The following is a 23,419-nucleotide window of genomic DNA, read 5'->3' on the forward strand; positions in this document are numbered from 1 at the left end:
ATCCCACAAGAAAGGCAACAAAGAATCTAAAAGATTCCCTCTCCAGGGGAATGGGCAGTAATGGCAGAACACAGTGCCACTGAGAGGAAGAGCTTGCTGCTCCAACACTTGCAGAGCAGGACCTTTCTGAGGAAAGCCATGTCAGCTTCTGAAAGAGCACAGCACCTGCTGTTGGAGACTGTCCCCTGCAAACCAGCCAGGATGACTGCTGCTGCCGTGTGGAGAGCTTTAATGTGGAGAGCTTTATTAATAGTTGGTTAGCTGAGAAAGGCCATGCTGACATATTGCCACTGGTCAAGCTGAGAAATCAGCAGTCAGCAAGCTGAAAGGAGATGTCAGCAGCTTGCAATCAGTGGCCTTGCTGCAACATGGAGAAAGGGAGTAGAGATTAGTCCTGAATATCTCCTAAGAATATGTAGAAAGTATCAAAAGTAGGACCATAGGAATGTAAAAGTAGGTGTAACTGCTGATATGTAACTAACCAATCCTGAGCTCAACTTTTGCAATATGCATGAAGTTAATTACGAACTGTATTTAACCCGCTGTGCTGATCAATAAAATCGGGCCTGTGATGATCAACCTGATGTCCTGGTCTCCTTCCGTCGACACTGCCGTGCATGTGCTCAGAAGGAAAGAGCATTTTGGCTGCACTCCTTTCCTTTTAAGCTGAGGCCTGAGAGAAACGAGTCTCTCTCTTTTTTCTCTGCTGATCGTTTCAAATCCTGCCACCGGCACCTTTGCTTTCACAGGCAAAGAATGCACTGAAGACAGACTCCAGGCAAACATTTAGAGAGTCAAGGTGGAGAACAGCAAATGCAAATACATGAGCCAGAGCGAGAATCCAACAGCAGGAGAGAAGAGCACTGGCACTGAGTACAGGGAGTGCAGGGGGCACTGGCAGGCCTTCCACTTGAGATGCTTTTACTTGCCCATAGCATACCAGCAACACAGAACCAAAGCTTGGCACAGGAAATCACTGCAGGTCTGAGCCCCTGTTTCCCAGACAATCCTGCCCAAGGCCTTGGAAACACAGATGGGATTGCTGACCTCCCGGCTGATGGCTGCTGTCTCATCTTCATACACGGAGGTCCTGCTGAGGACATCGTTCAGGGCGCCTCCGTCCATGTACTCCAGCACCAGCCAGAGTTCCTCCCCCCAAAAGTAGCTGAAAGAAGGAAACAAGGGTGTCGAGATGAACATGCATGGCTACGTTGCAGTGCAGATGGCTGGCACAGAGGCTGATTTAGTACAGTCCTTTGAAGAGTTCCCTTGACAGGAAACAAAGCACGTGGAGATGCATTTCCAGGAGAGGAGGACATCTTCCCCACCAATCAGCAGTTCGCCAAAAGAATTCCTTTCCATTTGTAAACCAGAGAAACTCAAGCTATAACCAATCCCAAAAGGGGCTTTCAGCAGCAGGACCCTGACCTGTTTATGAGCAGGCTGAGCTCCAAGATGCCCCTCTCCCAGCTAAGGAATGCTCCAGCCTCTGCAGTCCTTCCAGCCCTCAGGGGCAGGGCAGTGACCACAACAAGGCTGGCAAAGCCCAAGCATGAGCACTGACAGGCACTGATGGGAAGAAGCCACAGCCAGCCTGAGCCCCGTACAAGCTTTTGCCCCCATTCAGGACACAACAGGATGGGCTTTGAGATCAGCCCCACTGAGGTGTGGATCAGTGCCCTTTTTGTCGCAACAGATGATGGTAGACACAGAATCCCCTGGGCTCTCTTCTCAGCCCCACCAGGTCTTATCTGAGAGCACAGCACTGGCAGCTGTTAAGGGCAAGAAGCAGATTCATTGGGTTGTGCTGCAGAATCACAAAGGACTTGATGTGTTTTCCTAGAGACTGGTCTGAGCAAGGCTTGGCCCAATGGCTAGGATTCTAACAGTCATGGGAAAGAGTGGGAATCTGGTATGGAAAAGCGCCATGGATCTGAGGAATATACCATGGCTGGGCTTGAGGCTCTCTCCTGAGAAACGCCTGCAGTACAGTTTTATCTGATCACGCCAGTTGGATGTGTCTCTTGGACACATCTTGATATGCACAAAACTAGAAGATTAAATAAAAGTTGTTATAAAGATGCTGCTTTTTCTTTGGGGGCACGTGGAAAACACCTCATGATCTCTATTTGTCCTGTAACCTGATGTATGTTCAAAGGAGTTCTTATTGGCAAAAAGATAGCATTCTCTTATTGACAAAATATAGCATTCTTATGAAAATAAACTGCAGATGTAGTAGTGGTAACAGTAACAATCATAAAAATGAAACAAGCAAGACATGTGAGGCAGTAGGGCTCCTTCAGGTTGGAGAAAAACAAACTGCACCAAAAATACCCCACAAAACAAGAAAAAAAAAAAAACAAAAAGAAAACCAAGCACAACCCCCCCCCCCCAAAAAAAAAAAACAACAAAAAAACAAAAAAAACCCCAACCAAAACAAAAACAACAAAAAAAAACCAACCAGAAAGACAAAAAAGTCCAAAGCCAGTCCATTTCTGTGAAGTTATTTTTCTCTGATGACTGTTTGGAAGTCAGGAGTCTAAGGAGAATTTCGGAAGATAAAAATTCTGTTCAGTTGGGCCACGAACACACAGGACTCGCCTAGATCATTTGCAAGGTCACATCCTTCTGCTGATGCAAGAACAATCCCTGCTTCAGCCATCAGCAGCGAGGGAAGCTCAGGCAAACCCAAGCCAGTCCAAGGTGTCCTCAGAGGCAGCAGGAACACCCAGAGCTCTCTCGCTGCCTCGGAGCGCAGCGCTTCCTCTGGGGACTCATAAATGGCCCTGTGGCACCAAACTCAGGAGGAGCACTTGGTACAGCTCTGCTGACACCTGCACACAACACACTGTCCCTCAGCCAAGAAACAGCCCAGACGTACCCAGCATCTCCAGGTGCTTCTCCTCAGTCTGCTGTTCCAGGGAGATGAAGGAACTGCCCGAGCTCGAGTTCCCAGGTGTCAAAGAAGAGCTTCCTTGAGGTGATGCTGCTGCGGCAGCAGGTTCAGAGCCCATGATGTGCTGGACCTGGAGCACTTCTGGTGGGCACTGTTCCTGTGCCTCACTCCTAACTTGGGGTCCTTCATTGCCAGACATTCTCTTGAAGTCTGTGCAGGCTGCCCGGTGAGAAGTCAGCACTTCCAGCTCGAGTGAAACAGAAGAAAGCAGTCAGACACTACAGCTTGTCCCTGTCAGCCAGGAGTCACTGACAGTGAGGAAATGGAAAGAACAGATTGACAGAGGATACAGACAGCTTGTTTCAGTCTTCCATCTGGATCACCACGTTCCACTGTGGAAACACCTCCAGAAACAAGAGGAGCAGGAACAGGCCAGCAGGAATCTATTTAGATGACAGCTGGCCAAAGGCCAAAGGCCAAGTTTCACTGTCCAGGGCAGCAGTTGAGATTCAGCACACCAGGAAATGTCCTTCAGAGTGACCGTGATACACACTAGAGCAGGATGGCACTCAGAGGCATGGCCCCACTCCCTGCTGCTCTGCACTGAAAGGCAAGGAGGGCAGAAACCACCAGTTTGGTGACTGCAGTGACTGCATCCCTCTTTCATTCACTTGGTTTTCTAGAGCCTGAGGGAGGCAGATAGCTTTCTCTCTGATGATTTTCATGTCTTCCTCAAGCCTCTTCTCCAATGCTTTGATCCTGGCATCAGTTTTCTGCAGCTCTGCCTGCAGGTATTCCTTGATGTTCTGTTACCAAGGAGGAAGAGGAAGCCTTGGGAATGGAGTGGCTGCCATTCTTTCACTCACCTGGTTGTGTTGATCACCCCTGTGCTGATGGAGATTCTCCTCTTGAATTCTTCCATGTCTTCCTTGTTCCTCCCCTTCACTGCCATGATGGCACTCTGAACTTGGAGCAGCTCTGCTTGTGGCTCTGCCTTGATGTTCTGTGCACACAAATGCAGAGCAAGTGACTGGGAGCTACCACCAGGCTCAGCTTTTTTCCTTTCTTGCAGCCGCAAAATCACATTGATTCAGCTCCTTCTTTCTGCTTCCCTCCCCACCTCTGCCTCCATTTCAAACCTCCTGTCCCAGGGCTGATCTGTGCAGATTCCAAGGCTCTGTGCTTCCAGTGCCTGTGGGATTCCTGGCCTCCTCGGTCCCAAGAGGTCTGGTTTATGCCCTTCTTCCTGCCCTTCCCTCTGTGCCCTGGCCAGTCAGGCTTACCTGGCCTTTCTCCTTTCTCCACCTGCTGCCCGAGCTGCTCTTCCTGCTCTCGGGCTGGGAACAGCTCTCCCTGAGTCTGGCATGGCATCTCAGTTGAAGCAGTCTGTTCCTGCTCTCTCTCTAGAAGCACCTGCACAGAAAGCAAGAGAAGATGGGTTTCAGCTTCCCATATGACCTTTGTGGGCCGAGACTCAAAGACTGCTGGGCTCGCACATTCCCAAAGCACTGTGCTGCCGCTCTGCTGGGTCATTCTCTGTTTGAGGGGAGGCACAGATTCCCAAGTGACCCTGGCCCTACAATCAGGGGCCATCTGGGACTGAAGCTGCAAGAGCCTCTCAGGCAGCTGCCAAGGAAGGTGTGGCATTTCTCAAGGGTCTGGTGAGGGCCTCCCTGTGCTTCTGCAATGTCCTGTTTGTCTTTCAGTAGTGACTGACACCCTGCCCTGTCCCGCAGCTCCATCCTGGCTCTGCAGGTGCTTTCTGGGTGAGCTCAGGCCTTGTCAGAGATGCTTCTGGAGTTCTCTTCAGGCCTGCACCAGCATTCCTGCCTTTCTGACATCCACACTCTTGTTAGAAATCCTGGTCATTCAGGAGATGAGGATGCGTGCAAAGATCTCTGATGGAGGTCACAGAGCCTCTATGGCCATCTCAGCATACGGAGGAGGACCCCGGTGTTTCTTCTCCCTCTTTTGTCAACTGAGAATTCTGATCAGCAGAAACAGAGACTCTTCTAAGGCCCCATTAATGAAGGCACTTACACAGCCCTGGGGATGCCAGTGAAGGAAACCATGTGTCATGTAATGCATGGCATGTATGACCAGAGTCACCAAACACCACCTAAACATGGAATTGTTCCACCTCTCCTAGAGAGGCAGAAATTTACAGAATTAACTGGAGACTTCAGGGCACAAGAAGCTGGAGGATGAAAACAACTCTGTGGGAAAAAACCACAGAGGGGGAAACATCTCTGCCTGCTCAGAATCGGTCGAGGGAACATGTCTCTAATCCTCTCCTGAGAGGGGTGCTGCTTTAGGTGAGCTTTGCACCTCCAACTGCCTTGGACCAGAGCCAGGAAGATTGAATTATGTAAATGTTACATAGATAGATGGATGGATGGATGGATGGATGGATGGATGGATTGATGGATGGATGGATGGATAGATAGATAGATAGATAGATAGATAGATAGATAGATAGATAGATAGATAGACAGACAAGAAGAAAGACAGAGAGATTGATAGATAGATAGACAGACAAGAAGAAAGACAGAGAGATAGATGTCATTACTATGATCTGTCTTTATTGTCCTCTCTGTTGCTGCCCACATCAACACTTGGTGGCCATTGCCATGATCAGCAGCAATCCTGAGATTGCTTTCCTGTTGCTCAATAAACCACTCTCTTGGAGAATGTGGAGCGTGTAGGTCCTTATGGAATGCAATCAGATCCAGAGCACTGCACTGGGAACTGCACTCTTTGTGCATCTGTGCTCGGCCAAGTTCTTCTCTTGGACACGACCACACCGATGGTGCTGAAGTGCCTGGAATCCAAACTGCAGCCCAGCCCCTCCCAGCTCCTGTGATCTCTGAGGAGCAGCTGGAATGCAAAGCATTGATCTCCTGCTCAATTCCCAAACACAACACACACTGCTTGCCTGGGCTGCAGAAAGGCACGGGCACTGCTAATTTTAAGGTGATCTGTAAGGCCATACTGGCTGGCCTAGAACCACAACAGCTCCTTCTGCACCAAAGTCTCTGCACAGAATGATGTGTTCTCATGCAAAAAACTGCATTCCCCACAAGTGACACCTTGGAATAAAAACTTCAAGCAGAACCATTCCCAGTGCTGTGTAAGGGCAGGAAATAATTCCGAAAAGAACCTGCGTTGGGAAAAGAGAAAATGAATTGGGTCTTCTCCTCCAAGTAAAGCAAAAAATAACACCAAAAAAGGGAGGGGAAGTCCAGTCCAAAAGTAGATAAATATTTCAATGCATTGCAGAGATGCTGAAAACCCGTCAGGAGCCTCCCACTGTCCAGGCTAAAGCTCCCTCAGCACCTCCTCCCTGGCCTTGTGCTGCACCCCCTTGCCCAGCTCCCCTGTCCTTCTGTGCACACGCTGCAGCCCCTCCATGACTTTCTGCTCCCCAGGGCCCACGAGTGCACACAGCACTCCAGCTGCGGCCACAGCGCTGCCCAGCACAGGGCCACGCTCACTGCCCTGCTCCTGCTGCCCCACTGCTGCTGGCACAGCCACCATGCCCTTGGCCTTCTTGGCCACCTGGCCACAAGCTGCCTCTTCTTCAGCTGCTCAAGGCCGCCAGCACCCCTGGCTCCTGTTTTGCGGAGAAGAGAAGAAACCTCACAACTTTATGAAAGTTGTAAAGCTCGGTATGTTTATTTACAGCGCTGGACGCATAGGGAGAAAATTCTCCTCAAAAGGCATGCGTGCCTCCGAAGACTTCGAGTCTTCTTTTTATCCCCCTTCCAAATGCATATGCATACAGTTTCACAATAAGTTCATACATATTCATCCCACATGACATTTAGCACCAGTTCTTCTTTATCAAAGGAATTTCTAGGTCGGGGGCAAATTGACCTCGTGGTCTTTTCTGTTTTTCTTTCTCTGTCTCCTTGTTGTCTCGGCATGCGAGTTTTTCCTTCAGCTTTGGCCTCACAGACTTTTCACCATTGTTAGACACTTCACCTAATTCAGGATGGGTCCCTACTCTGTCTCATTCCCCCCTTTCCTAGGAAATAAGTAAATTCTTTTACTTAATGAAAACTTTCATGACAATAAGTGTCTTTTAATGCTTCACTATGTATGTTTGATAAAGAGGTTAGTACAGCCATTCGTTGTAGTGTTCTCCAGTTCCAAATTAACAATATAATAGATAATCCTAAGCTTATCCCAACTAATATTAGTTCAACTACAATAGGGTGGCACAACTTATTAAATATTCCATTTGCAGTTGGTGACCACCCAAAGATCACATCTCACTAGTGATGGTCCATATTTTATTTTATTCTTTGTAGAACTCTGGTTATCTCCTTTGTATCATTTTGGACAGTAATTAAGGTTTTCTTTCCACTTCCTTGGATTTCTTTCAAGACTTCTAATAGGTTTTGGTGCTTAATTAATTGTTTTACCAATGTAAGGTTCATCCCAATCGGGATACGTGGTAGTCTGTGATACATTGTGTAATTGGCTGTAATCAGCTGGTGGGATGTTACTGGTACCAAATACGAAAAATTACACCCAATAATCTTAACAAAATTACAAATACAGAGATTAGAATGGTTTCTATTAGATGGAATAACATCATTGCTATCAATTTGTACAGCAGCACAAGCAGTTCTCAAGCATACACCCCTTTCCAGTATATACGAGCACAGTTTTCTGGTCAGTGACTGGATGAATTTCAAAGTGGCAAATACTCTGTTCAGTGTCTAAACACATCTTGGGCACTAACTGTATTGCTTTTACAAATGAATCCCATTTGTTCTCTAGTAATGCAGGATTCTAAGTTTACTGTCTGCCACTTTTCATTCATCTTTTCATGCCCACACTCTATGTTCTGAAGGATAGAGTATTGTTTTTTCATGGTTTAATCTTAGGGCAATGATGGGATGGATAACATAAACAGTGGCATTACGTATGGTAAGCACAAAGGCAGTGGCCACATTAGAAACAGGATCATAGGTGAAATTCACCATAGTCCACCAGGATTGAAACTTCCTTTCCAAATCAATTGCATTGTCTCACTCAATTTTCCAAATTTCAGCTGGAAAATTACCTTCACCCCTTTCTTATATGATCAGAGCTGCTGTTGCTTGTATCCATAACTGTGCTTGTATACAACTGAAAGCTAAAGACACATTATCTTGAACTATACTAAGTGCTTCTACTATCAACTTGTGTTCTTGGACCTCGGCCTTTTCATACTTCTTTACTTTGGCAGTACCTTTGAAATCTGTCACTGGCTAGTTCTTAATGCTAATAGAGATTACTGTAAAGGCTGCTTCAATTTTGTTAGGCTACCTGCTGCAGCAGCCAGTTTATTCATCAGTATTTCTGAATCAATTCCATTTAAAACTCCTAATCTTGTCCCTAATATGCCAGTTAGATGTTTGTTATGGGGAACAGGAACTGCTTTCTGTCCATGACCATCCCTCCCTGCCAGAGGGATGTGCTGGGCTCATACTGCAAATTCAGACACATTTCACAAGTGTATCTGACAGAGGTTTAGGTCATACTTGAGGCAGATGTTTGTTCTGAAATGTAGAGACCTCAGGGAATCTAACTTCTCCCTCTCCCTCCAAAGCACCTGATTTCCCAGATATGTGGCAAGCAGGAATGTCTCTCCTGGTCTACAAAACCTCACCCACCTTGCCCCTAGCTAAGATCAAGCAGTGGACTGTGTTCAGGGCAGAAGATAACAGTATTTGTCAAACAGATGAGAATAAAACTGGCTGAAACATATGGGATTTGGCTAGAAAGATTTCAGGCCCAAGCCTCAAGTAAATAATGGAGGGGAAATCTTGAGAGAAGAGTCTAAATTCATCGCAGTGTCTCAGAAGAAACTGGGATCAGGTTTCTGCTACTTGAAACACTCAGCACAAAAGTGATGCTCAAAATCCTACAGTCTGCTGCTGAGCTCTGAGGGAGTCTCTCTCTCTACTTCTTTTAAGCAGAATCTAACTGCCTCAGACTGGGACAATCACTGATCCAAATCTCAGTAGGAAAAGGGATAGCTCTAAATAAAGAAAATCACCTTCTTTGTTTTGGTTAATTCATCACCTGCAGTTCAGCACCCTTTACCAGCCATTGCCTGGGGGTTCAGCCAACTAGCTTGGAAAATGACTTCAAGAAACTGATTTCTTGGTGCTCCTGGTTTTAGGCACCAGGAGAGCTGGCTCCTTCCTTTCTTGTTCTGCTCCTGAGATATGCCTGTTTTTGTGACCATGTTGTCCAGCCCTCAAAGGAAGTTTTTAGGAAGGAGGAGCAGGCTGGTTGGATTTTTGAGATGCTAATTTGCATTATCAACTCCACACGTTTGAGAGACCATTCTGGATTGAATAATAGCTGTTGTTCAGTCACATTCTTTACTAGGTCAGGTTCAAGTTTGGAGTTTGGGTAGAGTCTGAACTAGTATGGGGTGTATAAGGCCCCGCTGTGGTAAAAAGTGCAGTGTCTACTTTGAATTCAAATGAAAGTCTGACAGTAACTCGAGCTCAAAGGCAGGTCACTTCTACAGGCTGTATCAGGGTGAAATGACACCAACAGTCTGATTCACTTAAGTTATCACAGACTTCCTGGTGTTCATATACACCAGGGGAGGTTCAGACACTAATTACATCTGGTCTCTCATAAGCCATCTTATTGATGACCTAGCACTTTACTTGCACTTTACTTTGATTTCTTCTCCTCAGATTCTTTGAAGTGTTCACAGTTCTTGTTCCTGCTATTCTTGCTTTTCACATCCTTGATTCTTGTGGATTACTACAGTAGATATGTTTAAATCTTTTATCTCAGAAGGTTTTCCCATGGATGCAGTATACTGATTAAATGCCAGGGACTAAGGCCATTCAGCATTGCTTTGGGTAGAGGTAGTCTCTAGTTCTAAAACTTCAGTTATAATTCTATACAGAACAACTCTGTACACTAAAGTATGAGCTACTCCCTACCGCAATATACTCATTTTGCCCGAGTAAGTTTTAGTCTCAGTTCATTGTCTGCTGGTGTCACTCTTGAAGGGGCTTCTGGGCCTTCTTCACTCGAGAGTGATGGGTGTAGGCATTCTGCTCCTTGATTTTGATTGCAGTGAAGGTGGTGAGAAGTGCTTGCAGTGGTCTCTCCCACTGTGGCTCCAAAGTCTTCTCTGTAAGAGACTTAACATATCCATCATCCCCAGGCTATCTAACTCCCTGCTCCGAGTTCCAGCCACATGTTTCTCAATTACTCTGAGCTGTTTGCTTAATGCCACCATGTAGGTGGACATTCTGGACATTCCTCTTGTATTCTATATGGACTTCTATAAGGCATTCCAAAAGGATTCAGCATTCCTTTAGCTCAAGGTTTAGTTTGAATTTGCAATAGTGCTAGTGGAAGAGCTTGAGCTAGGGTAGATTAACTTCCTGCCCCAGTCTTATGATTTGCTGCTTAATCAAATGATTCATTCTCTCCACCTGGCCGCCTGATTGGGGGCGGTATGGGGTGTGAAGTTCCTAATCTATGCCCAGATGGCTACTAATCTGTTGTACTATTTTGGAAATGAAAGGTGATTCTTTATCTGAGGATATTGTGGCTGGAACTCTGAATGCGTGGTATTATCTCTTGTAAAAATGATCTGGTCACCTCTTGAGCTTTGACGGTTCTGGTGGGGAATGTTTCTGGCCACCCTGAAAATGTATTTATTAATACCAGTAAGTACTGATACCCCCCTTTCCTTAGGAGTTCTGAAAAGTTGATTTGCCACTGCTGTACAGGCCCATGGCCTCTCCCAGTCTGATCGAGTTTTGGCCCGGGGGTATTTTGAGGTTAGTCTGGAGGCAAGGATCACATTATCAGCTCACCTGAGTGATAGTGGCATATAAATTCTTGACAACGATACAACAATTCTTTCAATCAGATGTGTGTTCTAGAAAGGTTGTGGGAATTACTACTTCAAAGTCAACACTTCATTCCAATGCACTCTGTATCACTGGCAGCCTTGGTCATTTCGAGAAAGGAGCCACACTCTATAAAAGGCTTTTAAGTAGTTAGGCCCTAGTGTGTTTTCTAGTGCCCTTCCTTCACTAGTAACCACGAAAATGGGAAAGGATTACTAGCTCTCTTTCAATGGTAGCCCACCCCTTGCAGCTGTACGTCTCTGTTGATTAGTATTATATTGATATTATATAATGTAATAATAATATACATGATATTAGTTATGTCATGGCTTACCTTCGAGGAAAATCTGTACCTCACCCTTTGCTGCTTTCTTTGCCTCTCCATCGGCCAGCTCATTTCTTTCCTCCAATTTTAAGCTCACTCTCTGATGTGCCTCAATATGCTTTTTCAGGTAGCTGAACTGCTTCCAGCAGCTGGATTGTCTCTTCTTTCCCTGTGAGGTCAGCAGTCCCCTCTCCTTCCAGATGGCTCCATGCACAACTCTGAATGCCTTTTGCTGTTTCTAAGGCATGGGTCCATGCATTTATCTCAGCATTCTGTGCAGAGGTACCTGTTGGTAAGGGTCCAGACTATATTACCTCTCTGCAGGTAGTCACTGTGAACTTTGCAATGTCGCTTTCTTGTCAGTGAACCAGGTCTCTGCATCGTCCGGAGGAGTGTCCTTTAGGTCTGGGCGGCTGGAGTAGGTAGCTTCAATGGTCTCTAGGCAACTATGGTGTACTGTTTCTCCTTGATTCCACTGAGAAAAGAAGCTGGGTTGACAATATTAGTCCCCACTATCCCTACATTATCTTACTCTACCATGGTGGCCTGGTATTTCAGAAACCTCTCTGGTGAAAGCCAGTGGCCACCCTTTACTTCCAGTACTGCAGACACTGTGTGGGACGCTAGCACAGTCATTTTTGTCCCTGGGTAAACTTGCGTGCCTCTTGAATATTCAGCACAACTGCTGCTACAGCTCTGAGGCAACCTGGCCATCCTTTGGCTGCTGCATCTAGTTGCTTAGAGAGGTAAGCAAATACCCTCTGGTATGGACTTAAGTCTTGAGCTAATATTCCCAGGGCAATTCCTTGTGTGGAAAAATAGAAAGAATGCTTTACTTACATCTGGAAGTTTCAAAGCTGGAGCCGACATGAGGGCACTCTCTAGCTGGTGAAAGGCTCGTGTGGGGTCTCTTGTCCACTGGAGATCTCAGTTCCCAGTGGCAATAAGAGCGTAGAGGGGTCTGGCGAACAGTCCATAATTATAAACCCACAGCTGGCACTACTCTGCCATGCCTAAGAAGGTTCCGAGCTTTTTCGTTGTCTGGGGTTCAGGGTTTGGCATAGGGCTTCCCCTTCCCTGCCTTAAAGTCTGCTGCTCAGCACTCACTTCTTACCCCAGGTAGATTACTTTCTGTTTCACTACCTGTGCCTTTTTCTTTGAGACTCTGCATCCTTGGAGCCCTAGGAAATTCAAAAGGCTTACCATCCAGGCTTCTCTCGCTTCCCTCGTCTGAGTGGCTACTAGAAGATCATGCACGTATTGCAACAGCCTCCTTTCCTCTTGTGGAGCTTGCTGGGACTCTGGGTCTTTGCAAGCTGTTCTCCAATCGGAGTGGAGAATTTTGAAGCCTTCAGGCACATGGACTATGTGAGCTTGTTGTTTGAATGCAAAAATGTTCTGGCTGGCTTCATGGATAGGGAGGCAAAAGAAGGCATCTCTTAGGCCTAAAACAGTGAACCAGGTTAGCTCAGGTGTTAAACAAGTTAGTAAGGTCTATGGATTTGCTACCACAGGGTACAAATTCTGTGTTATCTTACTGACAGCCCTTAATCTAGTACTATCAGTTATTGGACTGATTCCTTCCTTACCTTCCTTTTGAGGGTACTACTCAGTTCTCACTGGTTGTGTTCTTTCATTAAGCTTGATGGGGGAGCATCTTTCAGTCTCCCTGGTACAGCAGAGGCCCATACCCTTGAAAACACTTATTTACTTATTCTAATATCTCCTTACTAATGTCTTTCTTAATTTCAGTGTCTGTTAATATTAAGCCTAACATCTTTATATTATTTGCCTCCAGAGTAACGTTTCTCATTTGAGAATGTTTAGCAAATTGAGCGAATTGTACAAAAGCTTTTAGGTACGCATAGTACACATGTTACTTTAAAGGTTTGCAAAAGTATGCCTTCTCAGACTGGCCAGTTGTTCATTCTCCACACTACAACATAAACATTCTCCACAGGTACTAAAGCTTTATTTAAAACTGAATATATGACCCTTGTGCCGACAAAAATTCTTCCCTTTTGGGGAGGTCATCTTTACCCCTCCTCCCTTACCTTGGGAGGAGCCTTTAGCAAATCATTTGTACTCATTTTGCGAACTGTGGTTGCTTTGCATTTCAGCATGATAACCTTTGCCTGATTTCATACGTTGCTATCTTATGCTGCATGCTGAACAACATGTTTGATTTGCTTTCTCTTTGCCTTGTTTTCCTTTTCAAGGGCCAAGACCAGAGGGTGGTCTGATCTCACAGTCTCTTTGCCATTCTGGGTGGTTTCTTAAAACAAAAAGACATTTCAGCATACAAAAACTCTATCCCATTTATCTCCTTATTAGAACAGCAAAACAGCAATACCAGTGTTTCTCATAAACACCGCACTGCAATAATACCTGCACATCCAGCTTTTGCCCACAGGCCATTACCGTGTTCTCTGGGGAGATGGGGCAGCCAGAGCTGTGCCTGTGCCCAGGGGACAGCCACTGTCACCTCACACAGCCTGCTAGCCTCTTGATGTACCAAAGGCTCCCCGAAATTGCCCACAAAGGCAGGCTATTCTGTTTGTTACAGAGAACTTTAAATCTTTACAGCAGATTGTTTCCAGTAAAGACTTACTGCAGTACCAACCGAAGTCTCATAAATCTCATAAGTCTCATTAACTAATTAATCTCATTCATCCCTTCTATATAAACTCTGTTTTACAAAATATCAGTCTTTTCTAGTTCTCTTCTTGCACAATCTAATTAAGCACTGTGTCTACTTACACTTGTTTTACTGCTTTGCAAAAAGGCTGTGCTAGTCACAGCCGAAACTCTGATATGCCCGCAGACACAGACACACGCACTCCCCCACCTCCTTTATCTCAAATTCACTAGAGCCAAGGCTTGAATTGCTGTGAGGGGGAGAATTCTTGGAATTCCTTTAACTCACTTTATCAAAGTTAAACATAAATCACCGTACTATAGTTCTCCTATGTAAAATGCTACTTTTGTTGCAACAAAATCTTAAAATCTCCACAAACACCACTATACAATCTGAGAATCAAATTACCACAATTCAGCAGAAGAAAATCACCACACAAAATCACTGGGAAAGGGCATATTTCTCAAAGTGCTCACTTTTCTCAACACAACACAGCATACCATAATTCGGCATTTACTCACATCAGTTTTTCCTGGACACAGTCAAAATAACAGCACACAATCTAGAGAGCAAGTCCAAACATCCAAGGCAAAGGAACTCTCTGAGCTCATACTCACGGTTAAAATGTACCAAATCTACACAAATCACTACATTCAAACACGATAAATACCATCACTGACATTCCTCCACTCGCTTCTCTGTGGGGCACTTCTCTCCCTGCCCCCACAGCCTGCTGCAGCCAGCGCCTCTGGCCTCACTTGGCTGCTTCAAACACGGGGAGTACTGACCCCCCCCGCACTGTAGGGCACTGTAGATTTACTCTCTTTTATACACCATACACTTATCACTTGCACGATCACAAACACAGTGCAGTAACCACACACATTAACCATACAGCAACACAGTGTCTGGATATCACACACACACAAACAAAACACACACAGGCTCACCAGTTCTGTTCTATCAGAACTATGAATCTCTAATACACACATACACGGGTTCACCCGGCTCACCCCCAAAGCCACTAGCGGTCTGCTCTATCAGAATGACGAACCCCATCTCTAATACAGCTGCTCTATCAGCTGAACCCAGACCTCTCTGGGTGGTTTACTCCCTTGCTCTCCTTCCTCCCCCCTGGGGCCCATCACTAGATACCGTATCTTCCTCCGCAGGCCAGCGGGTCATTGTCTGTCCTCGCAGGTGGCAAGTTGAGACAAGCGGAGCCCCACCAGGAAGAAATCCTAGGGGGCGCCTTGGAGGTCCGTCCATCCCCCCTGCCCCCGTGGGGACAGAGAACTCCTGGCTGGCTTGCCAAAATGTTTTGCGGAGAAAAGAAGAAACCCCACAACTTTATAAAAGTTGTAATGCTCGGTATGTTTATTTATGGCGCCGGACGCATATGGAGAAAATTCTCCTCAAAAGGCATGCGTACCCCTGAAAATTTCAGACCTCCTTTTATCCCCCTTCCAAATGCACAAGCATACAGTTTCACAATAAGTTCATACATATTAATCTTGCATGACACTTAGCACCAGTTCTTCTTTATCAAAGGAATTTCTAGGTCAGGGCAAATTGACCTAGGTGAGGGCAAATTGACCTCATGGTCTTTTCTGTTTTTCTTTCTCTGTCTCCTTGTTGTCTCGGCATACGAGTTTTTCCTTCAGCTTTGGCCGTTTGAATTTTCACCGTTGTCAGACACTTCACCTATTTCAGGACGGATCCCTACTCTGTCTCACTCTTAATTCCCAATACCCATCACCTGTGTTAGACAGTGCACTTCTACTCTAAACTAATCCCAAAGTGCCAACATCACTGCAGAAAATGGAGAACAAGAAGAAGAAGGAGAAAGGCTGGACACGCCCAAGTTCCTCCATCTTGTCCTCATAACCCCCATACCAAAAATCCTAAAATCTACATTTTCACCCTGAGATTATTTTGTTATAACACTATTCAAACCTCTGTGACTTTCATGTCCTCATACAAAGCTGACAACTTTCTCCAAGGGTCAAAATCAAATCCCCAGGTGTTCTGGGCAGCATGCCAGGGTCTTCGAGCCCCCTTACGGGGTCCTTGGCAACTCTGAACACCCAGAGGGACATACTGAGTCCCGACATGAGAGTACTTTTTTAAAGGTAAGTATATGTAGGCTCCCTGCATTTTTTTGTTACCTGTCAGACTTTTCCAGTGGTTCTGAAAACAGGAGGCAACAAGGACACTATTAAGACTCATCCCATCTTCACTGACACTGCTGTAAATCTGTGGCAACCTGCTCATCTTTTTCCTAAAAGCTTGTCTGGTGAGATTTTTGCTATCTTGTTGCAAGTGCAGAACTGCAAGAAATTTACTGTGGAAAGGGATGGATGGGTGGATAATTAGAAATTATGCAGAGGATTGGCACTAACTTTGCTGTAGATGGCTTCTTCTTTCCAGGGTTGTGACATGATATTCAGCCATCATGAGTTACCTGAGATCGTTTGTGCCCACTTCACTGCAGTGATATTGGGGGAAGCTCTGCTGGTGGAGAGCAAGTAGCACAGTATTTGCTGTCATTGTAAGTCCCCAGCGTCTCCTAGAAAATACTACAAAAGCTGGTGTCAATACAAAGACAGACGTATCAGCCAGTCCAGGCCTGCTCCAGAAGCCTCAGGTTGAAGATAGAGAAGGCAAACACCTAAGGCAGCAACACTTCACCCAAGTACAGAGGGTAATTTGGGGTGGAAGGTTGAATTCTGATCAAAGCTTTATTTTTAAAAGGTTTGCAGTTGCTCTTCCTCTCTGGGTCAGTACTTCTGACTTTTCAGTAAAGTGATGTCCTCACAGAATTGTTTTACTGCATTGTATTTTGCAATCAATGTTATTAATATGAAAATGGCTATTTTGAAAACATGATCTTATTGAGTATCATGAAGCCATTCTTAGCCTGTATATGTGGCTGTCACATTTGGAGAGGAGGAGGAGGTTCAGGTCAAGTGGTGAGGAAAAACACCCAGTCTTCCAGTATTGAGATCCATCCCTCTTCTCAGTTTGCTCCACTCTTGTTCAAGAACAGCTGAAGACAATGGCCAAGGCCAACAAGAATACCATTCTATACATCTGCATCGTGTGCATGTTGCTGGTCAAGTCCTTTGTGTGTCAGGGATGCAGATGTCATCAGAGGAAAGCCAGCCCTGATTCTGACTTTTCTGGCTGTCAGGGTGAAGACTGCTGTAGGGTTTTTAACCTGAAAGATTTTCCATGTGACTGGAGATTCACCTGGGAACTCCAAGCTGAAGACATGAAATTGCCACTATTGTTTGCTCAAAAGGATAAAGACTGGGGGGGCTGTCTATAGTCTGTAAATGCAAATCAATAACTACCTACATTCCTTTGTATGTTCAGCCATGCTCAGTTAACAGGAGAAATCAGCTGGACAAGCCTGGGCCATGACATGCCCATCCTTTTGGAGACCAAGGATACTCCAGTTCATAAACAGAGACTTTCTAAAGACTGGGACATCTTTTTATTCGTTAACATGATGAGTTCTGCTTTTTCCTAACCCAAAATCTTCTCGCCTGCAGCAGCAGGTGAGGACTACCCCAAGAATGGGTGCAGCCTCACTAGCAGCGCTGCAATCTGGGGTGCTCAGACCTCTTTTGCAGCACAAGTTATCCCAGCTGTGAGCAGGCATGGGACAGAGGAATGGTGACAGGCTTCTGGTGAAGCCATCAGGTGCCAGTCCCCATCATATTCCTCTGCCAAGGACACTGTGCCCTGCCCCACTCCCAGGGGTCTCAAGCATCCTTGTGGTCCTCAGGGATGCTGCTGCTTTGTTCCCCCTCTATGAACTTGCAGAGTTAGATCCAAGTCACACAGAGCCTCATGAGTTCATATCATAATTTTTGACAGGCATAACAAGCAGCTTTCCAGCAACTAAAATTTATTGGATTGCTGGCTTTTTTATTGTAAAATTAAAGTCTTTTTACACTTCAAGGTGTTGTGTTTTTTGATTCTTTCCTGTTTGGAGTAATGACTTTTTAAATTTTGATTTGGTTTTTAAAGGAGTCTGCACCAAAATGACAGCCAAAAATACACAGGCCTAATAAGTATGTGGACATTATGCATCCTAAAGGCAGCTTACAGGAAGAGTGAAAATGTGACTCAGAATAAGGATGTGCTTGTAAAACATCTGTCTCAGCCCACCCTCATCAGCAGCACTCCTGCACGCTCTGTCAACCAGCAGCAGCCCCCAGGCCGAGGGGAGGCTCCCCAGCACAATTCACCCCATGCCCCCCATGGCAGCGTTCCTGGGGCTGCTGCACTGCAGAGCTGACCCAGGCAAAAATGAACGCAAATTTCAGGGTTTAAGAGGTGACAATTTGTTGAACTTCACTTGAAGGAGAACAGAAGGGCAGAAATGGCTCAGCTGTTCAATCAAAAAATGCCCAAGAATTCTCAGGAATGGGGACTCAACATAATTGGCACAGAGAGGATTCAGGAATTTGTAGAATACTCTCCAAGGAAGAAGGCCCAACTTGAGTGTTCCCAAATGTTATCCTCCCTCAGTCATTTTCATTTCTCCCAAAAGATGATTCTGGCATTGCTGGCCACACCTCTACGCTGTCAGCTGAATATATTCCTGACAAGAAACTTAGGAAAGGGTCTAGACTTCAAAGTCCCCATAAGTCTGTGCAGAAATTAACATTCGTATATCTCTAGAAAGATGAGTTGTGACAGAGTAGTTTGGAGAAAAGTACAAAACTCATAGACATCCCTTTGGAGACTCTTGAACCCAAATTCTCTTTAAAACCCATGGAGAACTATTCCTCCAACACTTCTCCATCTGTTTTACAAAACTCTTGCAAACATCTGGATATTCCTTGGCCCACTGTCAAGGTGAGGCCGTGATTTACAAGCAGTCCTGAGAGTTCTTTCAGCTGACACCTTAGAGCAGCCCATGTGCACTCCTCTGTAACCCTCCAGAACAAGGTCATTTGGAGAGGGGTTTGTCCAAACTTCAATGCCTTTGACCACTCAGGCAAAGAGTTTGCCACAACAAGAAAGGTCCAAAAACACATGTCCTAAACAATTTCCATCTGCCACAATCTTTTCCTAAAAGGAGCACAACTTCACAGTAGAGGTAGTGGGTTTCCACCCTGTACTGATGAATTGATTTCAGTGGACAAACTTAAGACTTGAGGAACAGAATTGACCAGGAGAAACCCACTCCAAATATAATACAAGCAACAACAGGAGAAAGAATTACAAACAGTGAGATTTCTTTATTGTTAATGTTCAACACTATCATCTTTCAACTTCTTAAACTTCTTTGAACTAACTCTACGCTTTTAACAAATAACCTACTGCTCAGTGCTAAAGGAGCCTACTGTACAATACTAACTTAAAAATTCCTAAAAACCTAATCTTCTAGTTGAAATAAAAAATCCAGGGTTTGCAAATTTCAGGAGGCTGAAGCAGTTGTCTGGTGCCAGTACTCCACTTACAGCTGGTCAAATTCAGAAATGCGGCTCTGAATATGGGCCAGCTTGTTGTGGAGGTACAGGCACCTGCTCTTCATTTCAGAGTAGCTGGGGCTACCCTGTGAAGGAGAAAGCAAAGGAAAATTAGGGCAGGCAAACACTTCTGCAGAGTCTACACTCTGATGTCCTTTGCTTTAGAAAAGCCTTGAGGCAGGCTCAGCAGTTACCGTGGCCCTGCAGCTCTGGTGTCACACGTACCTGTTGTAACTGCTGATAATCTGCTAGGATTTGATGATGCAGTGCCTACAAGAGAAAAAAAATGAGGAGTATTTCACCACCACTATGAAATGCAAACATTGGTAAAACATTAAATGTTCGCTCAGTCTGACTCTAGACATTTTCTTCCCTGTCAGCCACCACTCTCCTGGGAGATTTGCAAAAACAAATTTCTCTCTCCCAGCATCACCAAAGATCTGCAATTAAGACTCTCAACAGGAAACTGAAGGAGCCCATGCTGTATGACTCTGCTTGGGACACCTCTCCCCTTACTGCTCCTTCGCAGACAGCTCAAAAAAGGCAGTTTGAGGCAGGGTCTTGCAAAAATCAGACCCAGCCCAAGCAGTGTCTGAACATATATGCCAATTCTACAGATTCACGTTGTTTCACCGAGCAGCTCCAGGGAATCCAAAACACTGCTGTGATGATGAAGCACAGTCTTCATGGTTTTGTCCTTCTTTACCTGATAGGATTCAGAGCCTGGAGCCAGAGACTTCCATTGCTCCTGAAACTGTCTGAACTTCTTCATGGTCTTGTCAATCTGAGAATGTAAATTCCGGTATTCCTCATACTCTGCATTGAAGTCGTCCTTGTAGCGCTGGCGTTGCTCCAAGGAGACAATGGCTACGTATTTTCTAAGGGAAAAAATGAGGCCATTTTTCCATGAGTGAACTCTAAGAGCACATTCCAGTATGTTTTAAGTCCATAAAACACACGCCAATTTTACACCAAGCACTGGTAATGTCAAACACAGACACCCAAGATTTGAGTCAGTTACTCTGGGACTGACAGTTTCTACTTTCAAGCTCATGCCCTTCAAGAGAAGGCATTCAGGCAACTCTAGGAATCTGCCACATTTCTAGGACACTTAGTTACTAATAGTTTACATTGTAGAGGTTTTCTTCACTAACAAGTGGAGCACACTGAGAAAACATTTTCCCTCATTTCAAATGTCAAAGGACAAACGAACCCAGCAGCTTCAGGGAGAGGAGATATATTACTGAAGTATAACCTCTTCTTATGTAGGAAAAACTTAATTTAGTTCCATTAACTTGTAAAAATACAACTGTAAAACATTTTTAAAAGGGACTGCATTTGTGCAGTTGAGCGTTTCAAAGCTCAAATTTGAAACGCTCAACTGCACAAAGAATTTTGAGCCACATTCTGGTCTAACAGCAAAGCAGAGTTAATGATAATATTTGATTCTTCAAGCGGACAGCAGTTTCATCACTCATCATGGAACTGAGGAATTTGTAATGCAGCCACAAAAGCAAACTCTATATCAGCCTGAAACTACAACTACTACCCAAACAGCATCTGCTTCTAAGGAGGACAAGACTCAATAAGGCTTAAAGCCACTGATGGTCATCAAAATTTTTTCATTCCCTTCTCCCTCAAATATACAGGCATAAGGTTTATCATGCTCATGACACAAATCCAAGATGAAGTGGCAATGAGAACAGCAGATGTCATTTCCCAACACTCTCACACCAATGCTTCTGCTCCTCTGAGCCTGTAGACCTATTTCTTTTTGGATGACAAAACCACCTTTCATATGGGAATAAACAATTCAAACCATCCTGAGATTAAAATTTACAAGCAGTAAATCCTCAACCAAAGGAAATTCAGTCCCAGGACAGACAACAGCTTGTGCCAAGGATGCATCCCAGGCCAGATATACATAAATAGAAGGGTAAGTTCGAAAAGAAAACTACAGATGCCTTGCAACATTTTGGGAGGCACCGGAGCAATGTGAGCCAGGGCCCTGCCGCGCCTGCTCCAAAGGCCGCAGCTGCCCCAGAGCCCCAGAGCTGCAGGAGGCCTGACTGCCCTTGCCAACATCCCTGCTCTCACACAAGCTGGCAGCAAGTTCCAGTCTTTTATACCACACACACACACACACACACACACACACACACTTCTCCCTCCCCTCCTGCACTGCAAATTCGATGAGGGGATGCAGCAGCACTGCTGCAGCTGAGCCTGTGCAACTGCACTGCAGGAAGGGAGGGCCCAACCGGGCCTAACCCACCTCCATGTTCATCTCTGCTCTGAGCCTTCCAGGCCCAACTAAACCTGCTCTAACTCATCCTTTCAGCACAGGAAAGAGCTTGACGCTGCACACCACTGATAGGGGCCAGGCTGAATTGTTCTTTTACTCACCTCAGGTAGTCTGGTTGGTTGCTTGTTGCAGAGCATGTGGAAGCAATGGAAGTCTCTTTGCTTGCTCCTGCAGGAAAGCACAATTTTGGCACTCTTCATCACGAGATCATTAAAAGGCCAAAAGATCCCACTTGGACAGTCTTGAAAAAGTCTTTCAGAGTCTTCCTCTCACAGCTAATTACTCACAAGAACAAACAACTTATAAAAATAGAACAGACACGACTTCCACAGTATACAGTGCTTAGAAGTAGACAGAGGGAATGGCCACTGTATTCTCAGGTTGTGCATTCCCACAGCGTTAGTACCAGTTCAGTTTTTCTTCGTTGAAGGCATGAGGTGCATCTGCACAGCCATTCAAGTCATGCAGCAACAGATACAGCTTCCAAAGACAACAGCTTGAGAAAAATCATCATCAAGGTTCCAAAAAGAAATATAGAAGAAATCAGAAGTTCTTCTCATGCCATGTTTTATCCCCACTGCCCTGCCAAATCCAGAGGCCCAAAGTTCCAATGAGTGCCTGCACTCTTGTCAGCAGGAAAGGCAATTCCATTCTATAGGGCTTACTGGCACTAAGGCTCCAATACCCTGCAGACAAAACCCAGTGCTCCTCATTAATGTGGCAGATGGGGTTGCAAACAGCTCTGCACTTGGGAATTGCTCTTTGCCTCTTTGCAAAGGGATTCGGCAATGCCTTTTTCAAAGGCATTTAGGAGGCATAACTTCGAAGCCCTCTTTTCAAAGAAAGGTTGAAGAATTACGGTGATATTAAAAAGAGCTGACATAAGGAAAAGTCAGCTGAAACAGGAAGGAACAATCAAGATCATGGTAATCTCTCTCTGCTTTCCATTTAAGGTTTTGTTCCAAGCAGAAAAAGCCACAAGTTCCTTTACAGTAACTAGGAACTTGCATTTGCCATTGTTTACACAAAGTAATCTTGTGAAAACTCAGCCAATCTTGACAATATTTTTGCTACATCAGCTTCAATTCTTGAGGAAAGAGCTGTTGTGTGATGTTCCACTTGCTTTTCTTGATTTTCCTTGTATAGCAGAAGTATATAAAGAAGTGTAATAGTGGTCATAAAACAGGACAGAAATACCAATAGTCATAGTATGTTCAATACAACTTGGAAGAACAGTTTTGCTGTGAGCATTTCATTTCCAAAAGTGCATTTGCTCTCATGCCTCAGTCCACATGAAAACTTCAGCCTAAGCCCCAACTTGAAACACGAAACAGATTTTTCCTTCACCAACCGGGCAGAATTTGGAAACTTGGCTCCCGAACAATGCTGTTCACATGAGTTTAGAGATTTAAGCAGAAATCCTTTCAAAGGCATCCCAAGGATTGCAGGTAGCGTGTCTATGTCCAGAAGAAATGTGGAAAGACCATCTCAAAGCACCTGTCTCTACAAGCACACCACCACTTGCAAGAGGCATCTGCACACTCCAAACCTACCGCCAGGTTGAAGCCAACTTGTCATTTGCAAGCTCAACCTCCAAAAGAGGCAACCCACAGATTTAACAAAGCAACTGAACTCTGCCCTGCTGGTTGTGTCCCTGTCATCAGAAATCAAGTGTTCTTTATGCATTTCTGTTTTGCTTTTCCATGTTGTTTCCAATCTGTACCACTTCCACAACTTTTGAAGAATGAAATTCTGCAGCTGGGATGCAGAGGAAACTTTCAGCCCAGTTCAAAGTAGAACTCCAGGAAACCACAGCCCAGGTTTTGTAGCTTTTGCAGTTTCCATGAAAAGGCTGAGTTCAATGAACAACCAGGGAT

Source organism: Zonotrichia albicollis, chromosome Z (assembly GCF_047830755.1).
Source record: "Zonotrichia albicollis isolate bZonAlb1 chromosome Z, bZonAlb1.hap1, whole genome shotgun sequence".
NCBI lineage: Eukaryota > Metazoa > Chordata > Aves > Passeriformes > Passerellidae > Zonotrichia > Zonotrichia albicollis.